This window comes from Perissodus microlepis, chromosome 5 (assembly GCF_051167445.1).
Source record: "Perissodus microlepis isolate ML-2025 ecotype Zambia chromosome 5, ASM5116744v1, whole genome shotgun sequence".
NCBI classification, from domain to species: domain Eukaryota; kingdom Metazoa; phylum Chordata; class Actinopteri; order Cichliformes; family Cichlidae; genus Perissodus; species Perissodus microlepis.
Window position 1 is genome coordinate 28293451 of NC_140465.1, and position 18245 is coordinate 28311695.

The following is an 18245-nucleotide window of genomic DNA, read 5'->3' on the forward strand; positions in this document are numbered from 1 at the left end:
CCACTGACTTCTCGTTTTAAAGGCAAAAATTATATTTGTAAGTATAATGAAGTACACTTAAACCTATACTGAAGCAGCATTCACAGAGTCACCAACAAACCTCTCAAAAGATCTTTTCTCTTGAAAAGGATGAAAAGGAAAAAGAAGATGTATCACTTTATTCTTAAAATGTTCAGGGTGAGGAAAAACATGTCAGTGGTTCTGCTCCTTGAGTTGTTTGTAGTGAATGATAAAATATCAATAGAGCGAATGCATGTGTTTTAATAATAAAAGATAGCAGGTACCTCTGCTCTTCTGCATCTTATCATCCGAGTCTCTGCTTATGAACCAACATAACATTTCCTTTTGTCCTCAATAAAAAACAAATGGAAGCTCATAAAACATGAGAAAACTCATAACCCAGAGAAAATAACACTAGACAAATTGTTTTAGTCAGCAAACGGGGTACATCCACAGTCTCCAAAAAACTTGATCCTCCTGACAAGTCAAGAGAACAGTTACAGTGAACAACAAACAAATGAAATACTTCACAACATTTTTAGTTTAATATCCAACATGTAGCGAGACAAAACAACGGGCTTCGACGTCTTCCAGCTTTAATAGTCAGTCATTGAAAGTACTCTTGTTATTCAGAGGAATCTATACTGCTACATAAATGTCTATTTGTCAGGCACCTCTATGATTACCACATAAACATGAATTTCTGCATTAAGGAAGATAAACAGAAAGAAACTCTTTACTTCTATAGTGTCTGCATAGAAAATGAAGTAGAGGATAACACCTAGTCAATGTGTACGTCTCTGCAACAGAGAAATTCTTTCTGTGAAAATTGTTGACTATGTGGGCTCATAAAGCATAGCCATTCCAGTAAAGATAAGGAAGATGTTGTAGAAGACTAACTTGTCAAAGTGTTGCCTTGACTGCATTGATTTACACATATTTCTTGAATCTAAGCATTGTAGGAGCCGTCATTGAAAATAATAACTTGCGAGCAAGACATAAAAGGATTGACGTTATCAAGATAAGAAGGGACTGACCACAACAACAAAAACCAAAAAAACAACAGATAAGAGGAAGACACAGAAATATTACTTTCATCTCACCTTCTTCTGTATTTGTGAAGGCTATATATCAGTATTGCTATGTTTGCATGGGATATATTACTGCACTATGAAAAATAAATTCCTGTTTCATATTTCTCCACACTAAATACTAACTGATGAATACCATGATCGCAACTATTTTTTTCCATCTGTTTTTCTGCATTTGTTGCATTTCTATGCTGATCACAATGTGTTAACAAGCAGATAGTTGGGTGTGCCCAGTTGCTGGGACAACAGAATATGTGTATGTCAGCATGTTGCTTGAATAGAACTGGACTCTGACTGTCGTGTCTCGGGCTTTGTGATTAAGTTGTGTACAACTAGCAAAGCCTTCTGTTGGAGGTCACATAAAAGAGCTTGTCACATCTAATGTTGCTACACTGTGTTTATTGGAATGCTTTTGCTGATTGAAGAAACTCAAACTCTGACAGAGGTTGTTGTATTGAGTCTGGGACAGCTTGCCTCTTAATGTAACAAAGAGGGAGTGAGATAGACGGTGGAATCACAGGAATATCTAAGAAGTGGGAAAAAAAAGCTGCTTAAATGTATAAAAAGTTCATGATGGTAAACTGTACAGTTATGAAATTGCCAGGAATCCTGCTTATAAAAGCAAAAATGAAAAGGTTTAGGCACTCAGTAGTTTTCCTTTACCGATAACTTAATCGGTTTCAGAAAATGCCTAAAACCAGTCCATGTTTGTGTATGAATACCATTTGCCTTCAATAGCAGTGCCAGTTTGGACTTTGGACTAAATTTTGTCTGTGTTTGGTGCATTGCTTCAAACATCTTGGAGATGCTGTATTGAAAAAAATTGAGACTGTCTCACTTGCTTTGCAGACTGACTTAATGATTCTGAGAAAAGGTTTTTGTATGGATTTTAGTGTGGGCCACATCATATGTTGCAGAACCTTTTCTTCTTCTCACTGCTGAAGATACTGTTCTTCTTTTTTCTGGCAAGTAACTATGGACTAGTCAGACACCATTGGTTGGGTTTCTTCAGTAATGCAACTTCCAGATTTTAATGCCCATTTTGGAAGTGGAACTGAAATTTTTTGTGAATTTATGGTCCAGCCAAATATTGAAGGCCCGTTTTCAGTTGTCTTAACTCTCATATTTTTTGTGTTAAAAGCACAACTCAGAGACTCTCACAACACATTCAAGCAAGTGGGAAAACACAACTAAACTCCTAAGATAAATTACCAAGTAAGACAAGAGGATACTTAACTAATTGAGCTAAAAATGAGATACCCTTGCCTCACTGCTCAAGTGAATAGTAACTTTACACAGCTATTTTTATGTATGCTTGTTGTATTGGAAATGACTCATGATGATATAAGAAATATGCCTGTATGGACTTTGGGCTCTCTGTGCTCTTTCACCACATTTTGCTGTGGTAGCTGTCAGTCTTGTGGTTGCTCTGCACCTATTGATTTTATTTCTGTATGTGGTGGTTCTCAAGCCCTTCTGTTGTAAAGTTGTTCCAAAAGGTCATACCCTCTTCAAGATATATAGAATCTGAACACATCACCCAGTCAGAAAACAAACCATTTCACTTTCAGTACGGCTGGAAAGTTACAGACTTTTCACCCAAGCCTCTTTTTACCAGACGTGCATAGATTTTACATTGTTTTGATGTGTATTTATCTGCACTATTTATTTGCACTTGTATTTGTTATGGTACTGACAGTCCCTCTAGCAACCTCGTCACTCTATTAATTGCTTGGCTGTTTATGTACAGTATGTTGCCTGCACTGACTCATCACTCTTTTGCAGACTTTTTAGGTCAGAAAGAATTACATCAGGAGAAATGAGCCATGCATTTCTGTGCCATCTGCAGTACGGAGTGACAAAGTTTGGGAGGGGTGATGGTAGTGCAAACAAGCATTATTTGATGCGAGACTCCAGAGGAAAATCAATATGCTCACTGGAACCCATGATTGACTTAATAGCACATGCAAACCAGAGAGCAAATGTCTGCGCAGTTTGTTATAGATGTTCTGTACTGATATGATGTTGGTGCCCTGCTTTTTAGTTTAGCACATTGCCTGCTCATAGAATACTCACTCAACTCGCTCCCATTTGGGTTGGAATAATATTTTTGAGGTGAGATACTCCCCTATTCTTTTATACCTGTCAAGCTACAATAGGTGTCAAAGTAAGTATTTTTTACTGTATTTAATATTATTTGTGTGTAACTGAATATGGTTTCTTTTATACTGCATATGTTTTGTTTAGTCTGGAGAGAGGCATCGCAGTTTATATGATATGTACTTTGTGTTTGTCCTTACTTAACCAAACATAAAAAGAAATGTCACACACTTAAATTTTGGCTTTATTCAACGGTTTTATAGCGTAATGAAGTTCTGCATTTTATTGCAGTTCCACTTAGTAAAAATTTTAATGTTTATGAGTAAATGTTTGGGTAAAATAAAATGTGCTGCACTTTCATTTAGACTCTTTAGTTAAACAAAAAGCAAGTGCTGAGAGAGAAGACCAAAATCTGCACACAGGTCATAACACCGACAAAACCTGTCTGTAGGGGGAAATTTCCTCAGATGTTTGGTCTGTTGTGCAGTTAAATTACTCCCCAAATTAATATATTTTTTAAGTTTATTTTTTAAATTAACTGACATTAGATTATCTGACGTTTGAAAAAATAAAAAAAAGTAAAGCTGAAATAGGTCAACTGAAATATTAACAATTAAAAGATGTGGGTTACTGTTTTCCTTCCATGAAAAATACAGAGTTCATTTTTCAAAGCGCTTTAGTTTGTGTTAAAAGCGAATATATTTAACTATAAACTCTGCAATGAGAAGGACCTGTCAGTCTGCCCTTAACTGACAGCACTATGGGCATTCTGCTTCTATCTTTACAGAAATTAAAACCATGCCCAGACAAAGCAGCTTTACACCAAATGTGTGCTATAATTGCTTTTTAGGGATAAAATGAGTGCAACTCTTTTTAACGAAATGAATCTCCTTAGTTATGGCTGCACTTTAGAAAATTTTAATGGATAATACAACCCTCCTGGGATGTTAACTCCAGGCAAGCAATTCAGCAAACCCACAAAGTCAGAGGAGAACAGACTTCAAGTGCATTTAAAGGTAAATTTAGGGGTCATTTCCTGCTCTGTATGGCCCTCTGTATGTGAAACTTGAGGCACAGAGGATGTTATGGCAAGTGATATATCCAATGGCAATTCTAGAGACTGCTGGGGCCCTAGGCAAAAGTTCATGGGAGGGCCTTCAACCATAGTTCATTCCTGTTATGTTATGAATAATAACCTAAATAAATCATAATTTAAGTATTTTTTTTGTTATTGTTGGGTCAACTGAAACAATAAAAAGAAATATTTTAAAGGGAATATGTCGAGTGCAATAGATATGCGTGTAATCAATTAAAAGTGTAATTCTCAACTTATAGTTAGCATTATTGGCATTTGGAGGATTTTCTACCATTTACCTGATGCCAGTTTGCAGGGGCACCATACTCAGCAGAGAAGTCAAGACCTCACTCTCCCCAGCTGTGAGCAGCTTTAGTGTGAGCTGGAGGACACCATCTGATGAAACCAAAGAATAACATGCAAACAGACGAGATCCACCAGCCACTTTGACACTTAGGTCCGCCTAGAATTCTGTCTTATGAACAGAATTAGGAAATGAAGGCAACTCACCAGGAATGAGTCCAAATTATTGCTGGTAATGCAGAATAAGCTCTTGCTGCAGTTGCTGCAGTGACATAATGGCTCATTACAACAAGTCAGACCTTCTTGGGAAGGCTGTGGAGTGTAATTGGAGCTCAAAGTCCAGTTCCCCTTCTTAAAGATGAAAACCACTACCCCAGTCTGCCAGGCAAAAGCATTACCTTCACTGTTGCAGAGATGTTTCAACTAAGACAGCTCAAAACATTCAGAAACTTCATCTTATCAACTCCAGGGGCCCTGCCACCAAGAACTTGTTTAGCTACCTCAGTGACTTCACCTTCACTGATGGATGAGATCCTCACAGTATTCTTTCCATCACTCTATTGAACTGACAGTGCCCCACTCACACTATACACAATGTGAGTCAAGCACCACTTTCCCCTCCAGAGTCTCTTGATGGTTTTTACAAGTTTTTACTTCAGCTACTGCCAGAATATTTGGCCTGCTGGTACCTGTCAGCTGCTTCTGCAGTGCCACAAGCTAACCAAGCCCAATAGAACTCCTCCTTTAGTTGACGACTTCCTTCACCTCTGGTGTCCATCATCTGGTTCGGGGATTAACACCAGGAAAGGCACCAACCATCTTACAGCTGCAGCTTTGTGCAGCTCAACAATGGAGACGTGGAACATGGTCCATTCATACTTGATGTCCCCAACGTCCCTCGGAATTGTGTGAAAGATTTCCTGGGGACAACTTCAACAAACTCCCGCAAACTGGATTTCACCCTCCAAATCATTCCGTTACTGGTATCCTATTTATGTACTGGCATCAATAATTAAGTTAGTTTAAACAAAATTACAAATATTATTTACAATGCGAGTGAGTGGAGTACAGTGGAGCCCCTTTAGGGAGGACAGGTTTCTCTGTCTGTCAATGCAAAAACTGTCAATCAAAAAGTAAGACTTAGACAAAAGTTTAATTAACTAAAAATTGAAAAATAAAATTAAAAAATGATAAAATATTACTGAATTTATCTAAACACTAACAATTTGATACCCTAAAAGACTGGCTGCTATTCTTTCATGTTGAGTCTTTTTTGTGTATAAGGGCACCTACTGTAACAGGAACTACTGCACATGTGGATTTGTGTACGTTTGCAGGGTTGTTGTTTTTTGTTTTTTTTGTCTCTTTGGTCACAATTTGTAAAAAAAAAAATCATGTTACAATCATGCAAGTTCCTGTGAACACTGAGTACTCATTTAAGAGTAATGCACACCCAATGCACAAAATGCCAATGTGACTTTTGTTGTAGTTGGCAATAGTCTACAGAAATAGGTCAACTATCAATAATTAAAACAAATTAATTCATGTAATTTTCCAACCATTCTAAGCTGTACAGTAAGAGTTTAAACCTGACTACAATGTCAACATGACAATAAAGAATTTTTTTTTTTTTTCAAATAACGTTCACATACAGTACAGATTTAAGGCCATTATGTCATTGGCGGCACCTCCATTATTGCTAAAGGAAGAAAAGCAATTTGTTATCTATGATAAGATTTTTATCTAACACTGGTGTGACACTGAAGTGCAAATAAGCTCTCTAACCACTAACCTGTAGTTGGTACAATCATTTAAACATCAGAGAAAGTGGCCATAAAACCAAAGAGATGAGCTGTATTCTTACTGCACTTATGAGCTTTCATCTGCTTTCAGAGCACATGGTTTGCACACTACGTTCTCCTGTATCATGGAGAGGCTACCTCCACTTCCCCCTCATTACTACACTATTTGAGCAAATACTCAACTTTCTAAATTTAAGCAATCATTATGTTTTATAACGCAAAAAACAGCCCATCAACCGTTTTGCAGAAAATAGAATCCCCTGAGCTGTAGCTACATTTACTAATTGCTTAAGATTTAAGGCTAATGATGGGGATTTTTGCTCTGGAGCCCTGTCAGATCTATTTTCTTCACTTGCTGGTGGATTTTCTTTTTCTTGTGCTTGCAGTTAGTGTTGCACTGCACACAAAAAACAGAAGAAATACAACTCTGGGAAACTAGGCTACAAAACTGTTCACACAGCTGTTAAATGAATATATGTCTACTTTCCATCACACTTTTTTATTTATCTGTGGAACAAAAGACACAATATTATCTCCTTTGAATTTCATGACTAGGAAAGTTCTGCCTACATCTACCGTATTTAATTCAACAGCACAAGGTGTAACTCTAAACTGAACTGTTCTTTCCTTGAAATCGTTTGCTTCTCTCTATTTAGTTCTGCTCCCTAGCAAAACATTGCAAGTTAAAGCATGAATTCTTTTTCTTTATCAGTATATGTGGAGATGCAGAGACAAACAAATAATAAAAAAAACCCACAATATGTTTTATTTATGTGTGTAGTGTGTGTGACTGCAATTTATGCATTCTTGTAATAAAATCTGTTTAAAAATCTATTTTTAACTCTAGGAAAGATATTTGGGATACTCTAATGGCATTAACCTACCAAAAAACAAAACAAAAAACAGGGTAAAATAATATCTGCACACGCTGTCATGTAATTCTAGTGTGGAAAATCAAGCACTGAATATTGAAGTCTAATCAAGTAATTTCCATATTAAATGGAAATATTTACACTGAGCTGTTTAGGGTTCACTGGCTTCTGCTCTTCCCTTCTCTTAGCCACTTATCTGCTGCCAGTGAGTAAATGTGCTTCTGCCATCTGCCTCACTTCATGCCAGCAAACCTTACCTCAAATAACCAGTTTGCTGTGAACTACTGAGAGGCAGCAAAGTAGCAGTCATCTAAAAGAGCAAGATGAAGCACTCACCTTGATTTCTTGATAGGTCTGAGACAAGTAAGGGAAAGCATTTCTTTCTTCCTTCTCTATTCAATTTTTTGTTCAATTTAAGAAGGGTTCAGATATTGTTTTTTTTATTGGTAATAATTGGTAGTATTTTCCTTTGTTTTTTTGTATTTTTAACATTTATTTTTTCTGGCTTGTCAATTATTTTGGTAAAACAGCATTTATATAGCTAGCATATTTTAGAGGGTTCATGTAGGGCTGTTCGATATAACAATATATATCGGATGACGATATAAAAACGTCTATTGTTTCATTTTACGCTATCGTTTGTTTCGTGGTGTCACAAAATAAACTGTTTACGGCAATATTTTTCATCGTTTTGATGGTCACTGTAGTGGCTATATTAATTTCTTAAAGTTCTCTCTTTCTCTTACATGTAATATAACCACACTATGGACGGACGGACAAGCGCCTGTTTTTATGCGTTGTGGTTAGCAACAACGACGGTAACAGCATCGCGTGTCCGCTTGTTTCTGTTCCACATAAACCTTTCACAATAAAGCTCAAGATGCTGTTGAGACTTTTCAAAATAAACTGAATCACGTGAAAGAGCAGATTATTTACAGATGAGAATTAAAAAAGTGCTGCCAGGTGCTAAAAAATAAACCTTAGACTCAAACGTTAGAACAGGCTTTTCCCCGCAGCACGCCATGTAATAAATACTCACAAAGAAAACGGCGGCCTTTACAACTTATGTCTAAAAATGTATAGTTTCATGCATCTGTTAAAACACTGGACTCCAGCTACATGACGCGCAGCTGGAAACACTTCCCGCAAGACGAGCTGCCCGAGATTCACAGAATTTACAGAAAATGTTACGTTTGTGTGATTTATATCGTTATCGGGAAGATAGAATTCTTATATCGGGATATGAGATTTTGGTCATATCGCACAGCCCTATAGGTTCATGTTGTAATGGGAGATCAGAGTTTAACTCATTAACAAACAATGCTAAACAAAGCACTGTTTTGTTATACTATGACTTGTACAGAGATCTAAAACATATGTTTAAAGAAGTTACTCAAAAAGAAGGCATTAGCACAGACTTTAAAACAGGCCTCTGGGTCAGACTGGTAGAATTATTTAAATGTGTTTGGACCAGTTTGGACAATTAATGATCTATCAATTAAAAAAAAACAACAACATACATGGTATTTTTAAAATTAAATGTACACATGCTTTGCAATGTGCTTCGGATGCAGATGCTTGTAGATAAAGAATCTAATTTTCCTGAGGTGTTAAACTTCAGTTTTGGATCATTTGCCTTCGATGTGCATTTTTCTGAAGCAACATTATCCATTGCCCATCTGTCCTGCATAACATAATCCTAATTTCTAAGAGGTTCATTTGGTTATAAATAGAACAAGTGTTTTACTGCAACAATGTATTTCCTTTATGCCATCTGTTTCAGGTTGATTTTCTATTTGTCTATACATGATTAGTCATTGAATGGCTGGATAAGTGTTTGATCACAGTGCCAAATGTTTGTCTGTATGAATGTTTGTTGCAGGCTTTGTTGTTTGCTAGCAGAGAAACAAAGAAAGAAAAACCGTCAAAGAGCAAATATAATATTTTCTTGCCACATGCATTCATAGCCACTGGATAAACGGTACAAATAAAATGCTGATTTGAGTTTTTGGTGTCTTTTTAGTTTCAGTCAGAGCCTCCAGCTTTTCTAACTGGACCTGGAAAGATTTAACAACCTTGTTGTAAACACAGCTTATTCTATCAAAAGTCCTTATTGTTTTCCAACTTGCAGATTTATTAAAATTTACATAGTTTGTGCTGAACAGACTTGTCTCAAAAAAGAAAAAAATAATCACACTTAGTTTTGGACTGACAATGTGAAGTGTGGTTTAAAATCCATGCTTTGACGGGAATAGACATAAATACTAATTTTAATGATATGGGATTCATCTTGGAAAATACATTCACACACATGGTATTGTCAGTTCATGCAGTCCTCAGTTAGTTTCTTAAACAATCAAACTCAAGATAGAAAACATTAAACAAACACCCAAACATTAAATGGAAGTTTACTTTATGAACATGTGCTCTTGAGCTTGCAACCATATCCCTGAAAAAAAAAAAAAAGTTAAGAAAAAGAAAAAAAAGAACACAGCCTTCTCCCATACCAGAGTGTCCACAAAGCCACCCTTTGGAAAGTGTTCATATATTAGCATATTGGATCTTCTTTTTTTTTTTTTTTTGCCTGTCCCATTTGGTTCGTTAGCTGTCAGAATTGTTGTCTGAAGACCAACAAGGATACCCAATGGACTTATTTTGCCAAATATTGGTAAAATATTGGTCCATTTGATCGACCTTTGTTTTTATTATTTATTTTATTTTATTTTCAGTTGTTACAGATGGGACAGACATGACTGAGGGATAGGAAAGGGAGAAAGAAAGAGGAAGGAAAAGAAAAACAGAAGGGGAGAGGGACAGTGAGAAAGGGAAAAAAAATCTCCTGGATCACCTGTTGAGAGAGAAAGAATAGAAAACAAGCAAAAAAAAAAGCAAAGCAACATACTAAACACAACACCATCGCATTAATCTAGCTAAGTGTAAACAGCAGTAAATACTAAATATTCAATGTTGTTGTGCAGCACGCAGGACAGACGGCGCACAATGTGCTTTGAAGTAGCAACCAAGAAAGGTGTAATTTAAGTCTACGAACAGTGAACACCCGTGTGCACACCTGTGTGGATCAGCGCGCTTGTATTCAAATGGTTTCCACATGTAATGGTCTGCAAGAGGATGTAGCGAGCCATAGCCCTGTCCCCCAGGGCTTGAAGCAGGCATGGAGGACATCCAGGCCCCAGACATCCAGAGGCCCCAGAGTGCAAGAGCCCAAGGAGGACCACCGGAGGGGCATCCGTGCCACCCTCATGGGAAGGGCTGAGGATCCCCAGACAAGGGGTCACCCAGTAGCCACCGAGCAGAAGCTAGAGGGGGCTGCACCGGCGTGCCCGCCGGCTCTGCCAGCAGCCAGCTGTGCCAGAGTGAACCGAGCCGCAGGCCCAGAGGCCGGAGGCCCCCCCGCGCCCCGGAAGAGGCCTGACCGAGCAACAGGCGCCAGGCCCCGCCAAGTAGCCACCGGGAGTGAGCTGGTACATACCTGAGCGCCCAGCCCCGGACACCAAGAACCACCAATGCACCGACCCCTGAGGGCATCAGTCACCGGCAGGGAGTGTGGTGAGGGGAGATAGGCCTCCACACTTTGGAGGGCCTGGGAGTTCCCAGAGAGGTGGAGTCTAAGACTCGACCTGACATATAGACACAGACAAACAGGCACACACAGACACAAACATGCATTCCCACCCTCATGCACACATATACAAACACTCAGCACTCACCCAACGTAAGGATTGACATAAATGGACATGTACACACAATCACACTCCCCAAACATACTCTATACCCCGGGTCCAGGTACCCTCGCCCCCAGAGGGGGAAACAGCACCCAGACCCAAGAGATGTTACCCTTCCCCCCGGGGTGGAGGCAAGCAGACCGTCCCAGGCTCCGCAGCAGCAGGGAGGCCAATCGGATAGCCAACATATTGGATCTTCTCCTCCAGTTACTAGGTTAAAAATAACACATACCTGAATTGGACTGAGCTTTACTATTTAATTGTGTTATAAGTAAAGGAGAGCTATAATCCCTGTTATATGAAATGAGTGGAATGTGTGGAAGCAAAAAGCAGACTTGGAGTTGAATAAACAGAAAAACTTTATCAATCTTTATTATAATGAATGAAATGTCCAGCAAGTAAATGGACTGGTTCTTATATAGTGCTTTTCTACTCTCCTGGAGTACTCAAAGTTCTCCATACAACACGCCGCATTCACCCCATACACACCCATTCACACAAGCACTATTATCTATACGGTGAGTGCTTTCCAACTATCATTCATACGCATTCATGCTCCGATGGATGCATCAGAGAGCAAGTCAGGGTTAGTATCTTGCCCAAGGATATTTGGCATGCAAACTGGGGGAGCCAGGGATTGAACCACCAACCTTCCGATCAGCAGCTGACCTGCTCTACCTGCTCTACCTCCTGAGCTACAGCCACCCGTTAAGTAGCAGAAACCACATATATATGAGGGACACGGAGGGGAAAGATAGATGAAGACAAAACTACACGGAGCCCAAGAAAAACGGAAAACCCGAAACTCATGGAATAAACTATAAATAACAACCATCGGAAACTCAAAACTCCATCAAATAAGTAAACAAGCTAAAATGTAAGAAAAAAAATATTTAACAATACTTCAAGTCCAAAACTCAGAACACTGGGTCCAAGACCCAGACCCATGACACTACCTGGGTCATTATTGGTGGTATGTGTCCAGAAAACACATCCCAAACTCTAAGGATACAAGAATTTTGCAAGTTCTTTGTTAATTTTAGATCCTTTTTGAAATGAAAGCCATTGTGGCTTGTCCATGCCCCACTTTTCACTGCTGATTGTGAAGTGCCCTCAATAATCTTTCTTAATCATGTTAATCATTGAAAATTGCATAATAAATTTATTTCTTTTTTTAAGGTCAGCTATTAGTAGTGATTAAATTCAACTTGGCATAACTACAATTTGCTCTTCATTCTTTCAGATTAAGTAGAGTAATTTCTGGGAAAGAACTTCAAAGGATGGCTTAAATTGAGATTTTTATGAAATGGATAAATAGAATGTGTTAGTTATTTTTGAATATACTAAAAAAGTCACCAGAGTGAATTGGGAGTCTCAATTATATTTTCCATTAGTTGTCAGCAAATAAATAAAGAAATAAAGAAATATGATTTTCCAAATGTCTTTTGTTCCTCAGCAAAATCAGCAGTCTTAAAAATCTTGTATAAATTGGCGGGGTCAGTTTTAACTGTAAGACAACATGGCGCTGCAAAAAGACTTTTCTCTGCTAATAGTTCAGAATAATTTGAGGTTAATTTGCTCATGTCAACCTCCTTCAATGATTGCACTCCATATATCTAATTCAGATACTTCTTTTCCCAGCCAAATGGTTTCCAAACCACCTCTAGTATGTAGTCCAACAAAGAGGACCAGGAGGTTTTTTGTTTTTTTGTTTTTTTTTTTCATATAGTTGACAAGCAGAGAAAGTTTCATTTGTTTTTAATAAAAAGAAAATAGTTTCAACCCAAACAGGATTTTGGAAATGAGATCTGACTGGGTGAGTATTATGTTGACAGCTGTAAAAATGTCTCTCCTAACATTAAAACACTCAGGTTCCTTCAGCAAAAAAAGACGCACTGCTGGGCCTCTCACTATACTCAGAAAAAGCACAGGATTTTAGCAGTGACAGGCAAACAACCCATTAGAAACTGAGGGACAGCATTCAATATTGACAGCGTGCTTGGCAAAATGTTGTGAGTCATTTGACAATCTGACTGTGACCGCTAATAGCCTCCAACCAAACAATGCAAAACAGAGCAATGCAATTTTAACATTTCTAAAGACTGACAGTCAAGTCAAAATTTTAAAGGTACAATAACAATAATCTAATTTACACCAGACTGGAAATAAATACATTAAAAATGCAATAAAATTAGACCAGCGTTTTGCGACATGTATATGCAAATATACCTTGGACTCGGCATCACAATTGAAAATCAGTCAGTTGAAGCCATGCAATGAGATTTGAATGTTCCATTAACTTCCTTCCCTTATTCATGTCACAACATCAGCTGTGGCTATTACATCTGTCAGGACATTACCAGTAAGGTGAGGTGGGGAGAAAAATAGATTTCATATGTGACAGGTCTTATCTGTCCTTCACTAAACACATTTGCAGCTAGGGAAGGGTACACTAGATTAGTCAGTGCATCATGTGGAAGATGAGCGACAAGGGCAGGTGCCAATACCCCAATGCTAGATTGAAAATTGAGAATTTTTCTGCAAATGCAGTGAAGCCACACTGACCTGTAAACACACTATCCCCAACTGTAGGGGACCTTGGATGGTAAACAAAATCAAATTAATTGAAGGAAACCTAGTTGCATAGTTTCTCATGTTGTTTTACATTTTACTTTTGTTTGGTGTAGTTAATGTAATTTTTAAAGGGTTTTACTTGGATTTCAGTCACATTTAGTGCCACTCCTCTGTCTGACGATGCTGATGTCAACTGCCTCAAACTAGTACAAAAACTAACAAGGGCCTCAAATGAACTATTTGCGCATATTTCCACACACAGTAAATTTATTGCACTTTGTATTTTATCTGGCAAACCCTTTAAAGAATATTCTTTGTCTTTCACATCAATAAAGGATAAATATATTTCATATAAATAAAAATTCAAAACTTTGTGCATTAAAGCAGAAAACCACATTATTAGGCTCTTAAAATGTACAAATTAAAAGTTTCATTAAATGAACTCTGCAGGAAGTTTCTAATCTGAGCCCCATTTTCTACAGTGCCACATTTAGAGCTGGACTTTTAACACTGTAATCATAGGATTTATTCTACACTACACCTTCAGACCTTTCAGCCTGAAGGTGAAATTGCCTTACTTTAAACATGTAGTAATCATTTTTCATGGCCTTAATTGTTGTACAGCATATTCTTAATCATTTTTTTATTCACCACCTGTACACAAGCAGATAAAGTGCTATTAGCAAAAAATCCCACATTTCAATCATATTGTTCATATGACCTTTCCAACCAAATGTTTGACCTCGTGAGCTGCAATAATTTTTTTTATTTCGTTTTTGCAAGGAGACATTAGAATACATGCTTAAGGCCTAAGATGGCAATAATGCACTGTGAGTTTATGTCACATGTGTTTTAAATTTAGTCTGTTTAATTAAATCAATAAGCATTTCAAGACAAATTTATGCAGTAATTTGATATCAGGCAGTAATGATTTCAGCACTATTTTTGTGCATTATTATTATTATTATTATTATTATTTTTTTGCCTGTCCTGTTTGGATCTTTAGCCATCAGAATTGTTGTCTGAAGGCCAAGAAAGATGCCAAGTGGATTTACTTTACCAAGTGGATCATCATGGCCTTGCCATATTGGTCCATTTGATTGACCTTTATTATAATTATGTATTTATTTTTATTTTCGTTTTTTAAAGACGGGACAGACATGACTGGGGGATAGGACAGGGAGAAAGAATGAAAGAAAGAGAGGGAGAGAAAGAAAAATAGAGGGGAGAAGAGACGGTGAGAAAAGGGGGAAGAAAAAAAAAGAAAAACAAACAAAACACCTGGATCACCACGATCACCAAGGAGCAACATAATAAAAACAACACCATCACAATAAACTAGCTAATAATAGATAACAGTAGATACTTTTTTAATTTCACCTGTTGAGAATGAAAAAAGAAAACAAGCAGAAGAAAACGAGAGCAATAGAATAAACATCACGATGATCTATGGGAATATAACTGTAAATACTAAATATTAAACATTATTGTGCAGCACGTAAGATCGACAGCGCACAGTGTGCTTTGAGGTAGGAGCCAAAAAGGGTGTAGTTTGTGTGTGTGAGCACCCGTGTGTACACCTGTGAGCATGAACGCGCTTGTTTTAAAAGGTTCCTTCATGTAATGATCTGCTAGAGCACAAGTGTCGAACTCCAGGCCTCGAGGGCCGGTATCCTGCAGGTTTTAGATGTGTCCTTGATCCAACACAGCTGATTTAAATGACTAAATTACTTCTTCAACATGTCTTGAAGTTCTCCAGAAGCCTGGTAATGAACTAATCATTTGATTCAGGTGTGTTGACCCAGGGTTAGATCTAAAACCTGCAGGACACCGGCCCTCGAGGCCTGGAGTTTGACACCCCCTGTGCTAGAGGGTGTGGGGAGCCACAGCCCCGTCCACCAGGGCATGAAGCAGGTATGGAGGAGATCAAAACTCCAGACATCCAGAGGCCCTCAGAACACAAGAGACCAAGGAACACCAACAGAGGGGCAGCCACGCCACTATCCCAGAAAGAGCTGACGAGAGTCCCAGATGAGGGGTCACTCAGCAGACGCGGAGCAGAAGCCAGGGGGGGGTTGCAGTGACGTGCCCGTGAGCTCCGCCGGCAGCCAGCTGTGCCAGAGTGACCGAGCCCCAGGCCGAGAGGCCGAGGGCACCCCACCCCCGAAGTGGCCCGAGTGAGCCCCAGGCTCCAGGCCCCGATAAGAAGCCACCAAGGAGTGAGCCGGTGTGTACCTGGACGCCCATCCCCGGACACAAAGAACCACCAACGCACTGATGTCTGAGGGCGTCTGCCACTGGTAGGGGAAGTGGTGGGGGGAGATAGGCCTCCATACCTTGGAGGACCTGGGATGTCCCCAGAGAAGTGACGTCTGATACCCGACCTGACATATGGACACAGACAAACAGGCACACACAGATACAAACATCCTTTCCCACCCTCATGCTCTCATATGCAATTACTCAACACTCACCCAACGTGGAGACAGACATAGAGAGACACTGTACACACAATCACCCTCCCCAAGCGTACTCTAAGCCCCGGGTCTAGGTACCCTTGTCCCTGGAGGGGGAAACTGCACCCAGACCCAGGTGGTGTTACCCTTTTCCCTGGGGTGGGGAGAAGCAGACCGCCCCGACTCCGCAGCAGCAGGGAGGCCCCACATTCCAGACCCCAGTCGGACGGCCAGCTTCTCCTCCTAGCCCCCCCGCTCCAGCAGGCCGCAGAGAACGGGGGTGTGTGAAGACTCCAAACCATTTTTGTGCATTATTAAACACACAGCAGTTAATTATCTCAATTACAAGTGTACTTCAGACAGAGTGGGCTATTATATGGTCAACTGTTTGGGATGCATCAGAAATTGACAAACAAAACTGGAGCGTGACCCCAGTTAGTTTTCTCGGTTTTCAATTGCACTGCTGCAACACTAACTAACTACCAAAGAAGCAAGATGATGTGCAGAGTTTGTTGTTTATGCTGGGCACCCATACTGAGAGCACAAGAGGCACTTGGCTTCCTTCTCTAATTCTCTCCTGGACACAAACATTAGACTATCAGTGGGATACACATTACACTGCTTTTATAAATATTAATTCAACATGCAGATGAGTTTGTTTGGTGTTTTATGTGTACTCGCATAACATGTGTACTTGTGATTCACAAGGGGATAAATTCATATCTCACTGTGTTAATATCTCCAGCGTGTTTTGTTACTCAATCTGCTTGATTTACAATACTAAGATGTACATTAATATTTTACGAAATCATGATGTGCATGCTATTTTTATCAGTAAAAAGAAATGGTCATTACTGTATTTGACAGTAGCAGCATTCAAATTGAATGTGCAGGCACATTAGAGAGAAGAAGAACCAGACTTCACTAGAATGCCTGATACTGTTCTTGTATTCTATTCTTCTAATCCAGCTATTAGAATGAATTTACCTGCCAGACAGAGACTGAGGCCGTAGGTCCGCCGTATCAAATATCCAGAGCCATCCTGCCTCCCTGGCATCTAATTACTGATACAAATCATCCACAGATAATGTATTCCCGTTTGTGATTTGCATATAACTAATGATAATGCTGTATATATTGTGGGCTGTTGGTGCTTTAAAACAATGTCTGCATTTGGCAATAATGATCTGAGGAGATTATAAACATAAATCAGGAGAGTGTCAGAAGCAAGGAACTGTTTGGCAGTGTATCGATTCAAAACATTTGTGACAGTTTTTTTTTTTTTAAATTTATTTCTGATTCATGCGTTGTTTCAATGTGTTATATTAAAATTTTATTGAAAATTCATTAGAAAAACTAACAGGGAACAGACTGTCTCAGAGATTCCTTGGCACATTTAACATGCATCAACCACATTTGAACTGTTTGACCCTCATTCAGCCAGTATTGTTATAAACAGTGGCATGCAAAACATGGAATTCCATGAAGTAAGATAATGAACAAAATAATGAGCAATTTGCATTTATTAATAATTGAGGCAACACTAATATTTAAATTGTGCTCTCAAACTTTTACAGAATAAGCATTTGCAACCTTAATGCAGTAGTTTTGCTAAAAATGGCTTTAATAGATAAAATTTTATCAGGAGGCCTCAAGTTACTTCAGTTTATCATTTTGAATGAAAAACAAAATGAAAAGTTCACCAGGTACAAACTCATATTTAGCTGAACAGTGTGTGGATCTGCTGAACAAGACAATCAACTGATAGTATGTGATCTCAACAGGGATTATGGATCCAGAAGGGTCTTTTTTCTTTTCTGGTAGCTGCAGATGCTACAGGATGCCAAAACTATTTTTAGGATTAGGATCAGGGAGGTGCACATTCATCACTGAGTCATTTTAGGTTCATATGTTGAGGGAAACTATGATAACCCCAACTTCTTCATCTTCATTTTACAATGGAAGTATTATTATTATTATTATTATTATTATTATTATGTTGGGGAAAAAGGGGATGTCAATGAAAATAGGACATTTAAGTGTAACAGTAGTAATAAATATAATGTCTAATAATAGGGTGACAAAGAAACTGCATTCATATATATTTGAAGTATTTGCCAGAACAGTACATGGCAACTTCTTTGCCAGAAAGTGCAATGCAGACTTCTAGCTGTCATGATTTAGTACTGAAGCCTCTACCCAGCCATCTGGACCATTAAATTAAACACG